The sequence below is a fragment of the Cyanistes caeruleus genome, chromosome 4, assembly GCF_971803275.1.
Source record: "Cyanistes caeruleus chromosome 4, bCyaCae1.hap1.1, whole genome shotgun sequence".
NCBI classification, from domain to species: Eukaryota; Metazoa; Chordata; class Aves; order Passeriformes; family Paridae; genus Cyanistes; species Cyanistes caeruleus.
In genome coordinates, this window is record NC_141704.1 from 70,782,242 (window position 1) to 70,800,468 (window position 18,227).

Consider the following 18,227-nt stretch of genomic DNA (forward strand, 5'->3'; position numbering starts at 1 on the left):
TTCTCAAAACACAACCAAAATTCCAGAAAAATCCCACCGAATCTCCACAAATTCCCACAGAATACATGAAAAATCCCTGATAATTCTTCAGTTCTCTACAGAATCTCACCAAATTCCAGAAAAGTCCCTCAAAGTTCCACAAAACAACCAAAAAATCTCCCCAGTATCCAACAAAATTCCAGAAAAAATCCCACAGAATTCCCTAAATCTTCTCAAAACACGACCAAATTCTAGAAAAATATCCCACCAAATCTCCACAAATTCCCACAGAATACATGAAAAATCCCTGATAATTCGTCAGTTCTCTACAGAATCTCACCAAATTCCAGAAAAGTCCCTCAAAGTTCCACAAACATCCCACAAAAATCTCACAAAAATCCCTAACACTTCTGAAAACTCGACCAAATTCCAGAAACGCCCCATAAAATCAGCACAGTTTCCCACAAAATTCAAGAAAAAACACCACAAAATTCCCAAAATCTTTTCAAAATACCACAAAATTCTTGGAAAGTCCCTCAAAGTTCCACAAACATCCCACAAAATCTCCTCAATATCCAACAAAATTCAAGAAAAATCCCACAAAATTCCCTAAATCTTCTAAAAACACGGCCAAAATCCTCAAAAATCCCACCGAATCTCCACAAATTCCCACAGAATACATGAAAAATCCCTGATAATTCGTCAGTTCTCTACAAAATCTCACCAAATTCCAGAAAAGTCCCTCAAAGTTCCACAAACATCCCACAAAATCTCCCCAGTATCCAACAAAATTCCAGGAAAAATCCCATAAAATTCTCTAAATCTTCTCAAAACACGGCCAAAATCCTCAAAATCCCACCGAATCTCCACAAATTCCCACAGAATACATGAAAAATCCCTGATAATTCGTCAGTTCTCTACAGAATCGCACCAAATTCCAGAAAAGTCCCTCAAAGTTCCACAAACATCCCACAAAATGTCCTCAATATCCAACAAAATCCCAGAAAAATCACACAAAATTCCCTAAATCTTCTCAAAACACGGCCAAAATCCTCAAAAATCCCACCGAATCTCCACAAATTCCCACAGAATGCATGAAAAATCCCTGATAATTCGTCAGTTCTCTACAGAATCTCACCAAATTCCAGAAAAGTCCCCAGAAGTTCCACAAGCATCCCACAAAATCTCCCTAATATCCAACAAAATTCCAGGAAAAATCCCACAAAATTCCCTAAATCTTCTCAAAACACGACCAAATTCTAGAAAAATATCCCACCAAATCTCCACAAATTCCCACAAAATACATGAGAAATCCCTCAAGATCCCTAAATCGCCTCAATATCCCACAAAATCACACAAAAATCACCCAAAACCTCCACAAGTTTCCACAAAATCTAAGAAAAATTCCTCAAAATTCTTCAAGTCTCCTCAGAATCCCACACAATTCCAGAAAAAAAACACACAAAATTCCAGAGAAGTCCCACAAAACTCCCTCAATCATTTCAAAACCCTACCAATTCACAGGAATGTCCCACAAAATCTCTACCAATTCCCAGAACATCCCACAAAAATCTCACAAAAATCCCTAAATCTTCTGAAAACTCGACCAAATTCCAGAAACGCCCCATAAAATCAGCACAGTTTCCCACAAAATTCAAGAAAAAACACCACAAAATTCCCAAAATCTTTTCAAAATACCACAAAATTCTTGAAAAGCCCCACCAAATTCCAGAAACATCCCACAAAATGTCCTCAATACCCAACAAAATCCCAGAAAAATCAACAAAAATTCCCTAAATCTCCTCAAAGCATAACCAAAATTCCAGAAAAATCCCACCAAATCTCCACAAATTCCCAGAGAATACATGAAAAATCCCTGATAATTCGTCAGTTCTCTACAGAATCTCACCAAATTCCAGAAAAGTCCCTCAAAGTTCCACAAGCATCCCACAAAATCTCCCTAATATCCAACAAAATTCCAGGAAAAATCTCACACAATTCCCTAAATCTTTTGAAAACTTGACCAAATTCCAGAAACGCCCCATAAAATCAGCACAGTTTCCCACAAAATTCAAGAAAAAACACCACAAAATTCCCTAAACCTTTTCAAAATACCACAAAATTCTAGAAAATTATCCCACCAAATCTCCACAAATTCCCACAAAATACATGAGAAATCCCTCAAGATCCCTAAATCGCCTCAATATCCCACAAAATCACACAAAAATCACACAAAACCTCCACAAGTTTCCACAAAATCTAAGAAAAATTCCTCAAAATTCTTCAAGTCTCCTCAAAACCACACAATTCCAGAAAAACCCCACAAAATTCCAGAGAAGTCCCACAAAACTCCCTAAATCATTTCAAAACCCTACCAATTCACAGGAATGTCCCACAAAATCTCCACCAATTCCCAGAACATCCCACAGAAATCCCACAAAAATCCCTAAATCTTCTGAAAACTCGACCAAATTCCAGAAACGCCCCATAAAATCAGCACAGTTTCCCACAAAATTCAAGAAAAAACACCACAAAATTCCCTAAATCTTCTCAAAACACGACCAAATTCTAGAAAAATATCCCACCAAATCTCCAGAAATTCCCACAAAATATATGAGAAATCCATCAAGATCCCGAAATCGCCTCAATATCCCACAAAATCACACAAAAATCACACAAAACCTCCACAAGTTTCCACAAAATCTAAGAAAAATTCCTCAAAATTCTTCAAGTCTCCTCAGAATCCCACACAATTCCAGAAAAAACACACAAAATTCCAGAGAAGTCCCACAAAACTCCCTCAATCATTTCAAAACCCTACTAATTAACAGGAATGTCCCACAAAATCTCTACCAATTCCCAGAACATCCCACAAAAATCTCACAAAAATCCCTAAATCTTCTGAAAACTCGACCAAATTCCAGAAACGCCCCATAAAATCAGCACAGTTTCCCACAAAATTCAAGAAAAAACACCACAAAATTCCCTAAACCTTTTCAAAATACCACAAAATTCTAGAAAATTATCCCACCAAATCTCCACAAATTCCCACAAAATACATGAGAAATCCCTCAAGATCCCTAAATCGCCTCAATATCCCACAAAATCACACAAAAATCACACAAAACCTCCACAAGTTTCCACAAAATCTAAGAAAAATTCCTCAAAATTCTTCAAGTCTCCTCAAAACCACACAAAGTTCGTGAAAAGGCCCACCAAATTCCAAAAAATCCCACAGAATCTCCACAAATTCCCACAAAAATCTAAATCAAATTCCTCAAAATTCTTCAAGTCTCCTCAGAATCCCACACAATTCTAGAAAAACCCCACCAAATTCCAGAGAAGTCTCACAAAACTCCCTAAATCATTTCAAAACCCTACCAATTCACAGGAATGTCCCACAAAATCTCTACCAATTCCCAGAACATCCCACAAAAATCTCACAAAAATCCCTAAATCTTCTGAAAACTCGATCAAATTCCAGAAACGCCCCATAAAATCAGCACAGTTTCCCACAAAATTCAAGAAAAAACACCACAAAATTCCCTAAATCTTTTCAAAATACCACAAAATTCTTGAAAAGCCCCACCAAATTCCAGAAACATCCCACAAAATGTCCTCAACACCCAACAAAATCCCAGAAAAATCACACAAAATTCCCTAAATTTTCTCAAAACACAACCAAAATTCCAGAAAAATCCCACCGAATCTCCACAAATTCCCACAGAATACGGGAAAAATCCCTGATAATTCGTCAGTTCTCTACAGAATCTCACCAAATTCCAGAAAAGTCCCTCAAAGTTCCACAAACATCCCACAAAATCTCCTCAATATCCAACAAAATTCAAGAAAAATCCCACAAAATTCTCTAAATCTTCTCAAAACACCGCCAAAATCCACAAAAATCCCACCGAATCTCCACAAATTCCCACAGAATACATGAAAAATCCCTGATAATTCGTCAGTTCTCAACAGAATCTCACCAAATTCCAGAAAAGTCCCTCAAAGTTCCACAAACATCCCACAAAATCTCCCCAGTATCCAACAAAATTCCAGGAAAAATCCCACAAAATTCCCTAAATCTTCTCAAAACACGACCAAATTCTAGAAAAATATCCCACCAAATCTCCACAAATTCCCACAGAATACATGAAAATACCCCTGATAATTCGTCAGTTCTCTACAGAATCTCACCAAATACCAGAAAAGTCCCCAGAAGTTCCACAAGCATCCCAAAATATCTCCCTAATATCCAACAAAATTCCAGGAAAAATCTCACACAATTCCCTAAATCTTCTGAAAACTTGACCAAATTCCAGAAGCGCCCCATAAAATCAGCACAGTTTCCCACAAAATTCAGGAAAAAACCACACAAAATTCCCTAAATCTTCTCGAAACTCTACCAAATTCTAGAAAAATATCCCACCAAATCTCCACAAATTCCCACAGAATACATGAAAAATCCCTGATAATTCGTCAGTTCTCTACAGAATCTCACCAAATTCCAGAAAAGTCCCTCAAAGTTCCACAAACATCCCACAAAAATCTCACAAAAATCCCTAACACTTCTGAAAACTCGACCAAATTCCAGAAACGCCCCATAAAATCAGCACAGTTTCCCACAAAATTCAAGAAAAAACACCACAAAATTCCCAAAATCTTTTCAAAATACCACAAAATTCTTGAAAAGCCCCACCAAATTCCAGAAACATCCCACAAAATGTCCTCAATACCCAACAAAATCCCAGAAAAATCACACAAAATTCCCTAAATCTTCTCAAAACACAACCAAAATTCCAGAAAAATCCCACCGAATCTCCACAAATTCCCACAGAATACATGAAAAATCCCTGATAATTCGTCAGTTCTCTACAGAATCTCACCAAATTCCAGAAAAGTCCCTCAAAGTTCCACAAACATCCCACAGAATCTCCTCAATATCCAACAAAATTCAAGAAAAATCCCACAAAATTTTCTAAATCTTCTCAAAACACGGCCAAAATCCACAAAAATCCCACCAAATCTCCACAAATTCCCACAGAATACATGAAAAATCCCTGATAATTTGTCAGTTCTCTACAGAATCTCACCAAATTCCTAAAAAGTCCCTCAAAGTTCCACAAACATCCCACAAAATCTCCTCAATATCCCACAAAATTCAAGAAAAATCACACAAAATTTTCTAAATCTTCTCAAAACACGACCAAATTCTAGAAAAATATCCCACCAAATCTCCACAAATTCCCACAAAATACATGAAAAATCCCTCAAGATCCCGAAATCGCCTCAATATCCCACAAAATTCCACAAAAATCCCACAAAACCTCCACAAGTTTCCACAAAATCTAAGAAAAATTCCTCAAAAGTCTTCAAGTCTCCTCAAAACCACACAAAGTCCTTGAAAAGGCCCACCAAATTCCAGTAAAATCCCACAGATTCTCCACAAATTCCCACAAAATCTAAAACAAATTCCTCAAAATTCTTCAAGTCTCCTCAGAATCCCACACAATTCCATAAAAAACACACAAAATTCCAGAGAAGTCCCACAAAACTCCCTAAATCATTTCAAAACCCTACCAATTCACAGGAATGTCCCACAAAATCTCCACCAATTCCCAGAACATCCCACAAAAATCCCACAAAAATCCCTAAATCTTCTGAAAACTCGACCAAATTCCTGAAACGCCCCATAAAATCAGCACAGTTTCCCACAAAATTCAAGAAAAAACACCACAAAATTCCCAAAATCTTTTCAAAATACCACAAAATTCTTGAAAAGCCCCACCAAATTCCAGAAACATCCCACAAAATGTCCTCAATACCCAACAAAATCCCAGAAAAGTCCCACAAAATTCCCTAAATCTTCTCAAAACTCTACCAAATTCCAGAAAAATCCCACAGAATCTCCACAAATTCCCACAGAATACATGAAAAATCCCTGATAATTCGTCAGTTCTCTACAGAATCTCACCAAATTCCAGAAAAGTCCCTCAAAGTTCCACAAACATCCCACAAAATCTCCCCGGTATCCAATAAAATTCCAGGAAAAATCCCACAAAATTCCCTAAATCTTCTCAAAACATGGACAAAATCCACAAAAATCCCACCGAATCTCCACAAATTCCCACAGAATACATGAAAATACCCCTGATAATTCGTCAGTTCTCTACAGAATCTCACCAAATTCCAGAAAAGTCCCTCAAAGTTCCACAAACATCCCACAAAATCTCCTCAATATACAACAAAATCCCAGAAAAATCACACAAAATTCCCTAAATCTTCTCAAAACACGACTAAATTCTAGAAAAATGTCCCACCAAATCTCCACAAAATCCCACAAAATACATGAAAAATCCATCAAGATCCCTAAATCGCCTCAATATCCCACAAAATCCCACAAAAATCACACAAAACCTCCACAAGTTTCCACAAAATCTAAGAAAAATTCCTCAAAATTCTTCAAGTCTCCTCAAAACCACACAAAGTCCTTGAAAAGGCCCACCAAATTCCAGTAAAATCCCACAGATTCTCCACAAATTCCCACAAAATCTAAAACAAATTCCTCAAAATTCTTCAAGTCTCCTCAAAACCACACAATTCCATAAAAAACACACAAAATTCCAGAGAAGTCCCACAAAACTCCCTAAATCATTTCAAAACCCTACCAATTCACAGGAATGTCCCACAAAATCTCCACCAATTCCCAGAACATCCCACAAAAATCCCACAAAAATCCCTAAATCTTCTGAAAACTCGACCAAATTCCAGAAACGCCCCATAAAATCAGCACAGTTTCCCACAAAATTCAAGAAAAAACACCACAAAATTCCCAAAATCTTTTCAAAATACCACAAAATTCTTGAAAAGCCCCACCAAATTCCAGAAACATCCCACAAAATGTCCTCAATACCCAACAAAATCCCAGGAAAGTCCCACAAAATTCCCTAAGTCTTCTCAAAACACGGCCAAAATCCACAAAAATCCCACCAAATCTCCACAAATTCCCACAGAATACATGAAAAATCCCTGATAATTTGTCAGTTCTCTACAGAATCTCACCAAATTCCAGAAAAGTCCCTCAAAGTTCCACAAACCACCCACAAAATCTCCTCAATATCCAACAAAATTCCAAGAAAAATCCCACATAATTCCCTAAATCTTCTCAAAACACGACCAAATTCTAGAAAAATATCCCACCAAATCTCCACAAATTCCCACAAAATACATGAAAAATCCCTCAAGATCCCTAAATCGCCTCAATATCCCAGAAAATCACACAAAAATCCCACAAAACCTCCACAAGTTTCCACAAAATCTAAGAAAAATTCCTCAAAATTCTTCAAGTCTCCTCAGAAGGTTCTGGATGAGGGTAGAAATAATTAAAAAGCATCTTGAAAGTAACATCATATTTTTGTTAGCCATCTCTTCAGGGACTACTTTAAATCCCAGAATGTTCAAGAGCCATCATCACTGTACAAACAGAAGCTCCAACTGAACGAAACCAGAAGAAGTGGATATGGCAAATTCTCTGGTCCAAGTGGTGATATTAATCTGGTGAGGCTCTGGATTCCCATTTCAGACATACTATCACAGCTTAAATATAGGAAAAAATTGGGATTTTACTTTGCTGTGGTCTCTTTTTGTTTTGCAAAATATGTGATAGTTAATATATGAGTAAAATCTTGTATAAAAACAGGTTTGTTTTTTGGTTTTTTTTCTAACAAATAGCCAAATGCATATTACCTGCCTTGCTGGAAAATAATTGAGGTCTTCCTCTAAGAAATTTTTTCTCAGAGTGCCTTTCTTTGTGATTTGTGTTCTTATCTTAGGAAGATACAGGAGTTGCTCATTTTAATGCTGTCCAGCAGACTATTCCATGCTTTCTCAGCTGTTTGGATCTGCAGTTCAGGATTGGACCAAGAAAAATGGTGATGGGATGAAATTATTTTTATTCTTAAATGAGGACAATTCCATTTTTAAACATACACATGTGCTTCCAATGCTTTCAGTAGTCAAGGATGAAATTTTGAACAGACATGAATTCCTCAGTCTTTGTTTCTTTTTCCCTGAAGGATGGAATTTGGACTTTGCCCACCAGTGCAGTCCTTGCTATGGGCAGATGTTTCTTCTGTTCTTCTTACCAGCAGTAGGAGTGGTTGGACACTGAACCTCAAAGAAGAGGGAGCTAACATCCCTTACCTGGATAAGTCCCACAGGTAAGCACCTTGGAGAAGTTCTTCAACCAAAACCAGTTCCTGTAAGGCTTTCCAGCCCTTGACAGGAAATAAGCTGATTCCTGCAGGCTGCAACATGAAGACTTCCAGACTGAAGTGAGCATCCTGCTATAAGGAAGGATTTGGGAGTAGTGAGTCATCATTTGTATGGGAAATTAATCTGTGATTTTTATTTATTGTTTTTTTTCATTTGAAGTAACATCACATCATCATAGAGAGACATTGTCTGTCATTTCTGGTGTGGATAACTGAATAACTCAGCTAGACAGGTAGCATGATAAGGCAATACAATGCAGATATTGAAAGGAATTTTTTGGATGATTTTTTTGTTAGTTCAAGCTGCAGTCCCTGATTTATTCAGGCTTTGAAGTACCATGCAAGCCTTTCCCACAGAAGAAATTCTGTTTTATGTAAATAATGCACTGTGCAGTAAACTAGAAGAAAGCAGGGAGCATAGAGCATGAAGTTAGTGTTTCATGCAGGTGTTTGAAGGCAATGTGGGATTCCAGAGCTTAGTGTTTGAATTGCAACTTGAATTTCCTTCTTTGCTGTTATTTAGACTGCTCTGAAGTAGTCATGAGAAGCAAAAATGAAAGGCAATGTTGTTTGATGGGGACTGTGGTAGGGCTTTCTTGCCAGATTTGAAATGGCTTGAATTGATTAAAATCTCCAGGTGAGGGGAAGATTGTATCCATTCCTCTCTCTTATTAAAGCAAATTTTCCAAGAGGGATGTAAAATTGCAGTTGAGGGTTGGGGTGGTTTTTTCTTTTTTCCCTTCTTTCATGTGCAACCTAACAACTCCAATTTCGCAGGCCTATTTAACATTTGATCCCTAAAAGTCAGTCCTTTGCTTTGTATTTTGGGCACTTGTTCATCTTGGGAAATTTGTCATCTTCTCAGGGCATTGAAGGTCAACCAAATGCTGCAGGTTTCATTCTTCCTTTCATATGGTCTATGTCCTGGGGTTTGACTCTTAAGCAGAGCTATTTTTTTATTTTGCAGCCTAGCAGTTGTACGGTGGGGCTGTGTGCAGGTGAATTGATTTGAGAACGATGGGTAAATCAGCTCCTGGGAAGATGTGCACTGCCTGGCCCCGATGCTTCAGCATGCTTGAGGTCAGCTTGGCTGTCTCTGACTGTCTAATAATAATGCAGAATAACAGAATTAAGTATTCATTGTAATTGGTGATCAATAAGATTTGTTTTCAGCTAAGTCTGCGTGCTAGTTTCTAAAGCACTCCAGTCTGTTTCATCAATGACCTTTGTGGTTTTAGCTTAAGCTAAAAATCTAGTTTCTGCTGTTGTTATTTTCTGCCCTGTCGCTGTGAGAGGAAGGGATGATGGCTGGAGGTTTGGCAGTCAGCGAGGGCCTGGCCACCACTGCAGTTCTGTACACTCAGCCTTGGAGATGTGATCAGGAATGTGCTGTTAGTTGCCAGTTTTGTATTGCAAAGACTGAGCATGCTGCCATCACTGTGTTTGATGAGTGAGTTTTCATTGGTTTGGTCCGACTCCAAAGCAGCCTTAATTTGAAGGTGGAATTCTTTGTGGATGAGGCTGTGAAGAATATGGTGTTTATACTCCCATCCTACGGGCAGTACGGTAGAACAACTCCTAACTGATTTGGTAATAAAGACCTAGTTTTTCTTCACTAAACCTGCCCTAGCCAAATTCATCAGCTGGTGATAGCTATCTCTGGAGTGGGAGTTCTTTATTGAGTTGATTGACAATTTAATATACTTTGTCAAGCTGTGTTGTTTAGTTTCTGTTGATCCAGAGACACCTGAGGCTCCTTTTGCTTCCTAAGTGATTAAAGTAGCAAGCACTTAGAATGAGATATTGGGAAGATGGGTGCAGGAGACTTTGTAATTTACTATGGAAAAACATAATAATGATGATGAATATTTCAGGTGGAAACGATAGCATTTCACTATATACTATGTGAAATGCTTTTATGTGGTTTTTTTCATTTCTCTTTTATTTTTTAATCCTGGATAAATTAAATGAGGCTTTTGGGGAAAGCATGAGCTGGAATTTCTATTGAGGTTGATAACCTCTGATTCTGCGTGTGACAGGACAGCACATGTTTGTGCAGCTCACCCCTGCCACTGACACAAGCACGGATTTGCAGCACCCTATTCCACCCATGGTGTGACAGGTTTCTGCGCTGTGCAGGGCATTTCTCTGCATCTGGGAGTCCAAGGGAAAGTAAAATTGTTGTCGCAGAGAGCAGCAACAGCAGTAGGGAGCAGCAGAAGGAAGTCGTGGCCGTACTTCTTCTACAAGACAACTAGAGACTTGTCAGCAAGCGGCTGAGCAGCATCTACGTTCCACTTGCAGTCTGAAAGTTTCCCGTGCCAGATACCTGTTCAACACCTTCCTTATTCGCCTGCCCGCAGCGCTCGCGCTTTCCCCCGCCCGCGCTCTGACCGGCACTCTCCCTCTGACGCACATGGTTCCTTGGCCGGTTGCCAAGAGCTCCGGAAAGCAGCTTCTGCCGAAGGAGACTCGCCTCTTGCGGTTGCCTTCTCCGAACCCCGGAGTCGCGGCATCTGCCTTTCTTGCTCTTATTGCAAGCGGAAAGCTTTTGCACTGCGTCTGGCGAGGAGAACGTGTGACAGGACAGCACATGTTTGTGCAGCTCACCCCTGCCACTGACACAAGCACGGATTTGCAGCACCCTATTCCACCCATGGTATGACAGGTTTCTGCGCTGTGCAGGGCATTTCTCTGCATCTGGGAGTCCAAGGGAAAGTAAAATTGTTGTCGCAGAGAGCAGCAACAGCAGTAGGGAGCAGCAGAAGGAAGTCGCTGCAGTACTTCTTCCACACGACAACTAGCAACTAATCAGCAAGCGTGCGAGCGGCAGCTATGTTCCACTTGCAATCTGAAAGTTTCGCGTGCCAGATACCTGTTCAACACCTTCCTTATTCGCCTGCCCGCAGCGCTCGCTCTTTCCCCCGCCAGCGCGCTGATCGGCACGCTCCCTCTGACACACATGGGAAGTTGGCCGGTTGCCAAGAGCTCCGGAAAGCAGCTTCTGCCGAAGGAGACTCGCCTCTTGCGGTTGCCTTCTCCGAACCCCGGAGTCGCGGCATCTGCCTTTCTTGCTCTTATTGCAAGCGGAAATCTTTTGCACTGCGTCTGGCGAGGAGAACGTGTGACAGGACAGCACATGTTTGTGCAGCTCACCCCTGCCACTGACACAAGCACGGATTTGCAGCACCCTATTCCACCCATGGTGTGACAGGTTTCTGCGCTGTGCAGGGCATTTCTCTGCATCTGGGAGTCCAAGGGAAAGTAAAATTGTTGTCGCAGAGAGCAGCAACAGCAGTAGGGAGCAGCAGAAGGAACTCGTGGCCGTACTTCTTCTACAAGACAACTAGAGACTTGTCAGCAAGCGGCTGAGCAGCATCTACGTTCCACTTGCAGTCTGAAAGTTTCGCGTGCCAGATACCTGTTCAACACCTTCCTTATTCGCCTGCCCGCAGCGCTCGCGCTTTCCCCCGCCCGCGCTCTGACCGGCACTCTCCCTCTGACACACATGGTTCCTTGGCCGGTTGCCAAGAGCTCCGGAAAGCAGCTTCTGCCGAAGGAGGCTCGCCTCTTGCGGTTACCTTCTCTGAGCTCCGGAGTCCTGGCTTCTGCCTTTCTTGCTCTTAATGCAAGCAGAAAGCTTTTGCACTGCGTCTGGCGAGGAGAACGTGTGACAGGACAGCACATGTTTGTGCAGCTCACCCCTGCCACTGACACAAGCACGGATTTGCAGCACCCTATTCCACCCATGGTGTGACAGGTTTCTGCGCTGTGCAGGGCATTTCTCTGCATCTGGGAGTCCAAGGGAAAGTAAAATTGTTGTCGCAGAGAGCAGCAACAGCAGTAGGGAGCAGCAGAAGGAAGTCGTTGCAGTACTTCTTCCACACGACATCTATCTATCTATCTATCTATCTATCTATCTATCTATCTATCTATCTATCTATCTATCTATCTATCTCCCTATCTATGTATCTCCCTATCTATCACCCTATATGCATTTCTTTATTATAGATTTGTATATTTTAATTTCTATATTATTCATTTAAATGCCAAGCTTTTAAATAAATAGGGGAACCGAGTGAGAGGAGTGGCAGCATGGTACGGGTCGTCGCGAGTGCCAGAAGCCCGAAAAAGCGGCCGCGTCAAGGACCCCCGGCAGAGTGCGGCGTCGTCACCGCTGCCTGTCGGCGCCCGACCGGCTCGCGCTCGGCCCCGGTGCCGCCGAGCGCACAGCCCGTGTCCGCACGGCTGGAGCAGCCGCGGAAAATTGCGACGGGGTGGCGTCGACGCCAGGGTGTTTGTCAGGCAGTCGAATTCACGCACCCACTGCCCGGGGTCCTTCCATTTTCCCGCCTTTTTGGCCGCCATCCTTGGAAGGACAAGCCGGCCACGACCTGGCAGCCATCTTCTGCGTGGCGTGACGTAACTTCCGCCCTTCCTCGCCGCCATCTTTGCTGTGGCTGAAGCCACTTCCGGCAGAGCGGCCATCTTTGTTATGGCACAAGTAAGGCCCCCGCTGCTCTCAGCGCGTCTGTCTAACTTACATGCCTGAACGAAAAACCTGCCGACGCCGACCGACTCCGAGCATTCCGCCCGATTTTCCGCCGCCTTTCCCGGGGCGAGGACGATGGCGGCGAGACTCAGCGGCTCCGTAGCTGGGTGGCGGCCGCGCCTGCGGCGGCAGGCATTGGAGTTAACGCCTCTGCCGCGGTCCTCCCGGCCGGCTCCGGCGGGGGGCGGGGGGGAGGCCCGACGCGGCTCGGTTCGGTTCGACTCTTTCCGGCCCGCTTCGGCTCGGCTCTTTCTGGCCCGCTTCGGCTCGGCTCGCCCCTGCTCGGCCCCGCTCGGCCAGGCCCCGCCCGGCTCGGAGCACAGCTGCAGTACCGCTCTGTGCCCACAAGGCGGCAGCACTGCCGCAGAGCTCAGCCCGGGGTGGGCGGGGGGAGCCCCTGCAAGTGCAGAGAAGCGAGGCAAGAAACCACGTGTACAACCCCCTTCCATATGCTGCTACCTGTTTCCAGGCGACGACAAAGACCCATGAAGCAAATGCTTTTTCTTGGCCCATTTTGCTAAGCAAAGCTCTTCTGCAGCTCTTTAGTGCTTGCCAAACTCCAATGCGCGTGCTGCTGCTTCGATCGGATAAGAAGCACAGCCTTCTGACAGCAGCTTTCAGGTTGCTTCAGAATGAGCTTGGCCATTTGAACGTGCAGCATGTCTGTGTGTGCATAAGCTGCAGGTGCAAGCTCCTGACAAATGTGTTCTGCAGGTACAGTTTCTCTCTGCCGGATGCAGTGGAAATGCTTTCTGCTGGTATTCTCGCCAAGAGTCACAGAGTGCTTAACTCAGGAGCTCTGAGAATGGAAGCGCAAGAAGCGTTCCGCATTTGGTGGGATATTTTTCTAGAATTTGGTCGTGTTTTGAGAAGATTTAGGGAATTTGGTGGGATTTTTCCTGGAATTTTGTTGGATATTGAGGAGATTTTGTGAGATGTTTGTGGAACTTTGAGGGACTTTTCTGGAATTTGGTGAGGTTTTGTAGAGAACTGATGAATTATCAGGGATTTTTCATGTATTCTGTGGGAATTTGTGGAGATTCTGTGGGATTTTTGTGGATTTTGGCCGTGTTTTGAGTCCCCTCAAAACCACACAAATCCTTGAAAAGGTCCACCAAATTCCAGAAAAATCCCACAGAATCTCCACAAATTCCCACAAAATCTAAGAAAAATTCCTCAAAATTCTTCAAGTCTCCTCAGAATCCCACACAATTCCAGAAAAACCCCACAAAATTCCAGAGAAGTCCCACAAAACTCCCTAAATCATTTCAAAACCCTACCAATTCACAGGAATGTCCCACAAAATCTCTACCAATTCCCAGAACATCCCACAAAAATCTCACAAAAATCCCTAACACTTCTGAAAACTCGACCAAATTCCAGAAACGCCCCATAAAATCAGCACAGTTTCCCACAAAATTCAAGAAAAAACACCACAAAATTCCCAAAATCTTTTCAAAATACCACAAAATTCTTGAAAAGCCCCACCAAATTCCAGAAACATCCCACAAAATGTCCTCAATACCCAACAAAATCCCAGAAAAATCCCACAAAATTCCCTAAATTTTCTCAAAACACAACCAAAATTCCAGAAAAATCCCACCGAATCGCCACAAATTCCCACAGAATACATGAAAAATCCCTGATAATTCGTCAGTTCTCTACAGAATCTCACCAAATTCCAGAAAAGTCCCTCAAAGTTCCACAAACATCCCACAAAATCTCCTCAATATCCAACAAAATTCAAGAAAAATCCCACAAAATTCTCTAAATCTTCTCAAAACACGGCCAAAATGCACAAAAATCCCACCGAATCTCCACAAATTCCCACAGAATACATGAAAAATCCCTGATAATTTGTCAGTTCTCTACAGAATCTCACCAAATTCCAGAAAAGTCCCTCAAAGTTCCACAAACATCCCACAAAATCTCCTCAATATCCAACAAAATTCCAAGAAAAATCCCACATAATTCCCTAAATCTTCTCAAAACACGACCAAATTATAGAAAAATATCCCACCAAATCACCACAAATTCCCACAAAATACATGAAAAATCCCTCAAGATCCCTAAATCGCCTCAATATCCCACAAAATCACACAAAAATCACACAAAACCTCCACAAGTTTCCACAAAATCTAAGAAAAATTCCTCAAAATTCTTCAAGTCTCCTCAAAACCACACAACGTCCTGGAAAAGGCCCACTAAATTCCAGAAAAATCCCACAGAATCTTCACAAATTCCCACAAAATCTAAAACAAATTCCTCAAAATTCTTCAAGTCTCCTCAGAATCCCACACAATTCCAGAAAAACCCCACCAAATTCCAGAGAAGTCCCACAAAACTCCCTAAATCATTTCAAAACCCTACCAATTCACAGGAATGTCCCACAAAATCTCCACCAATTCCCAGAACATCCCATAAAAATCCCTAAATCTTCTGAAAACTCGACCAAATTCCAGAAACGCCCCATAAAATCAGCACCGTTTCCCACAAAATTCAAGAAAAAACACCACAAAATTCCCTAAATCTTCTCAAAACACGACCAAATTCTAGAAAAATATCCCACCAAATCTCCACAAATTCCCACAAAATACATGAAAAATCCCTCAAGATCCATAAATCGCCTCAATATCCCACAAAATCACACAAAAATCACACAAAACCTCCACAAGTTTCCACAAAATCTAAGAAAAATTCCTCAAATATCTTCAAGTCTCCTCAGAAGGTTCTGGATGAGGGTAGAAATAATTAAAAAGCATCTTGAAAGTAACATCATATTTTTGTCAGCCATCTCTTCAGGGACTACTTTAAATCCCAGAATGTTCAAGAGCCATCATCACTGTGCAAACAGAAGCTCCAACTGAACGAAACCAGAAGAAGTGGATATGGCAAATTCTCTGGTCCAAGTGGTGATATTAATCTGGTGAGGCTCTGGATTCCCATTTCAGACATACTATCACAGCTTAAATATAGGAAAAAATTGGGATTTTACTTTGCTGTGGTCTCTTTTTGTTTTGCAAAATATGTGATAGTTAATATATGAGTAAAATCTTGTATAAAAACAGGTTTGTTTTTTGGTTTTTTTTCTAACAAATAGCCAAATGCATATTACCTGCCTTGCTGGAAAATAATTGAGGTCTTCCTCTAAGAAATTTTTTCTCAGAGTGCCTTTCTTTGTGATTTGTGTTCTTATCTTAGGAAGATACAGGAGTTGCTCATTTTAATGCTGTCCAGCAGACTATTCCATGCTTTCTCAGCTGTTTGGATCTGCAGTTCAGGATTGGACCAAGAAAAATGGTGATGGGATGAAATTATTTTTATTCTTAAATGAGGACAATTCCATTTTTAAACATACACATGTGCTTCCAATGCTTTCAGTAGTCAAGGATGAAATTTTGAACAGACATGAATTCCTCAGTCTTTGTTTCTTTTTCCCTGAAGGATGGAATTTGGACTTTGCCCACCAGTGCAGTCCTTGCTATGGGCAGATGTTTCTTCTGTTCTTCTTACCAGCAGTAGGAGTGGTTGGACACTGAACCTCAAAGAAGAGGGAGCTAACATCCCTTACCTGGATAAGTCCCACAGGTAAGCACCTTGGAGAAGTTCTTCAACCAAAACCAGTTCCTGTAAGGCTTTCCAGCCCTTGACAGGAAATAAGCTGATTCCTGCAGGCTGCAACATGAAGACTTCCAGACTGAAGTGAGCATCCTGCTATAAGGAAGGATTTGGGAGTAGTGAGTCATCATTTGTATGGGAAATTAATCTGTGATTTTTATTTATTGTTTTTTTTCATTTGAAGTAACATCACATCATCATAGAGAGACATTGTCTGTCATTTCTGGTGTGGATACCTGAATAACTCAGCTAGACAGGTAGCATGATAAGGTAATACAATGCAGATATTGAAAGGAATTTTTTGGATGATTTTTTTGTTAGTTCAAGCTGCAGTCCCTGATTTATTCAGGCTTTGAAGTACCATGCAAGCCTTTCCCACAGAAGAAATTCTGTTTTATGTAAATAATGCACTGTGCAGTAAACTAGAAGAAAGCAGGGAGCATAGAGCATGAAGTTAGTGTTTCATGCAGGTGTTTGAAGGCAATGTGGGATTCCAGAGCTTAGTGTTTGAATTGCAACTTGAATTTCCTTCTTTGCTGTTATTTAGACTGCTCTGAAGTAGTCATGAGAAGCAAAAATGAAAGGCAATGTTGTTTGATGGGGACTGTGGTAGGGCTTTCTTGCCAGATTTGAAATGGCTTGAATTGATTAAAATCTCCAGGTGAGGGGAAGATTGTATCCATTCCTCTCTCTTATTAAAGCAAATTTTCCAAGAGGGATGTAAAATTGCAGTTGAGGGTTGGGGTGGTTTTTTCTTTTTTCCCTTCTTTCATGTGCAACCTAACAACTCCAATTTCACAGGCCTATTTAACATTTGATCCCTAAAAGTCAGTCCTTTGCTTTGTATTTTGGGCACTTGTTCATCTTGGGGAATTTGTCATCTTCTCAGGGCATTGAAGGTCAACCAAATGCTGCAGGTTTCATTCTTCCTTTCATATGGTCTATGTCCTGGGGTTTGACTCTTAAGCAGAGCTATTTTTTTATTTTGCAGCCTAGCAGTTGTACGGTGGGGCTGTGTGCAGGTGAATTGATTTGAGAACGATGGGTAAATCAGCTCCTGGGAAGATGTGCACTGCCTGGCCCCGATGCTTCAGCATGCTTGAGGTCAGCTTGGCTGTCTCTGACTGTCTAATAATAATGCAGAATAACAGAATTAAGTATTCATTGTAATTGGTGATCAATAAGATTTGTTTTCAGCTAAGTCTGCGTGCTAGTTTCTAAAGCACTCCAGTCTGTTTCATCAATGACCTTTGTGGTTTTAGCTTAAGCTAAAAATCTAGTTTCTGCTGTTGTTATTTTCTGCCCTGTCGCTGTGAGAGGAAGGGATGATGGCTGGAGGTTTGGCAGTCAGCGAGGGCCTGGCCACCACTGCAGTTCTGTACACTCAGCCTTGGAGATGTGATCAGGAATGTGCTGTTAGTTGCCAGTTTTGTATTGCAAAGACTGAGCATGCTGCCATCACTGTGTTTGATGAGTGAGTTTTCATTGGTTTGGTCCAACTCCAAAGCAGCCTTAATTTGAAGGTGGAATTCTTCGTGGATGAGGCTGTGAAGAATATGGTGTTTGTACTCCCATCCTACGGGCAGTACGGTAGAACAACTCCTAACTGATTTGGTAATAAAGACCTAGTTTTTCTTCACTAAACCTGCCCTAGCCAAATTCATCAGCTGGTGATAGCTATCTCTGGAGTGGGAGTTCTTTATTGAGTTGATTGACAATTTAATATACTTTGTCAAGCTGTGTTGTTTAGTTTCTGTTGATCCAGAGACACCTGAGGCTCCTTTTGCTTCCTAAGGGATTAAAGTAGC

General features: G+C 41.5%; 1 long non-coding RNA gene across 1 annotated transcript in view; it reads left to right on the forward strand.

Moving 5' to 3' along the window:
- Positions 1-17,523, forward strand: part of LOC147653749 (uncharacterized) — a 114,434-nt gene extending 96,911 nt beyond the window's left edge. Inside the window, exons 2-6 of the long non-coding RNA XR_015285759.1 lie at positions 15,592-15,727; positions 16,003-16,101; positions 16,246-16,389; positions 16,604-16,689; positions 17,411-17,523. This is a non-coding gene — a long non-coding RNA (uncharacterized LOC147653749). The remainder of the gene's footprint in view (positions 1-15,591; positions 15,728-16,002; positions 16,102-16,245; positions 16,390-16,603; positions 16,690-17,410) is intronic.
- The last annotated feature ends 704 nt before the right edge of the window (positions 17,524-18,227 follow it).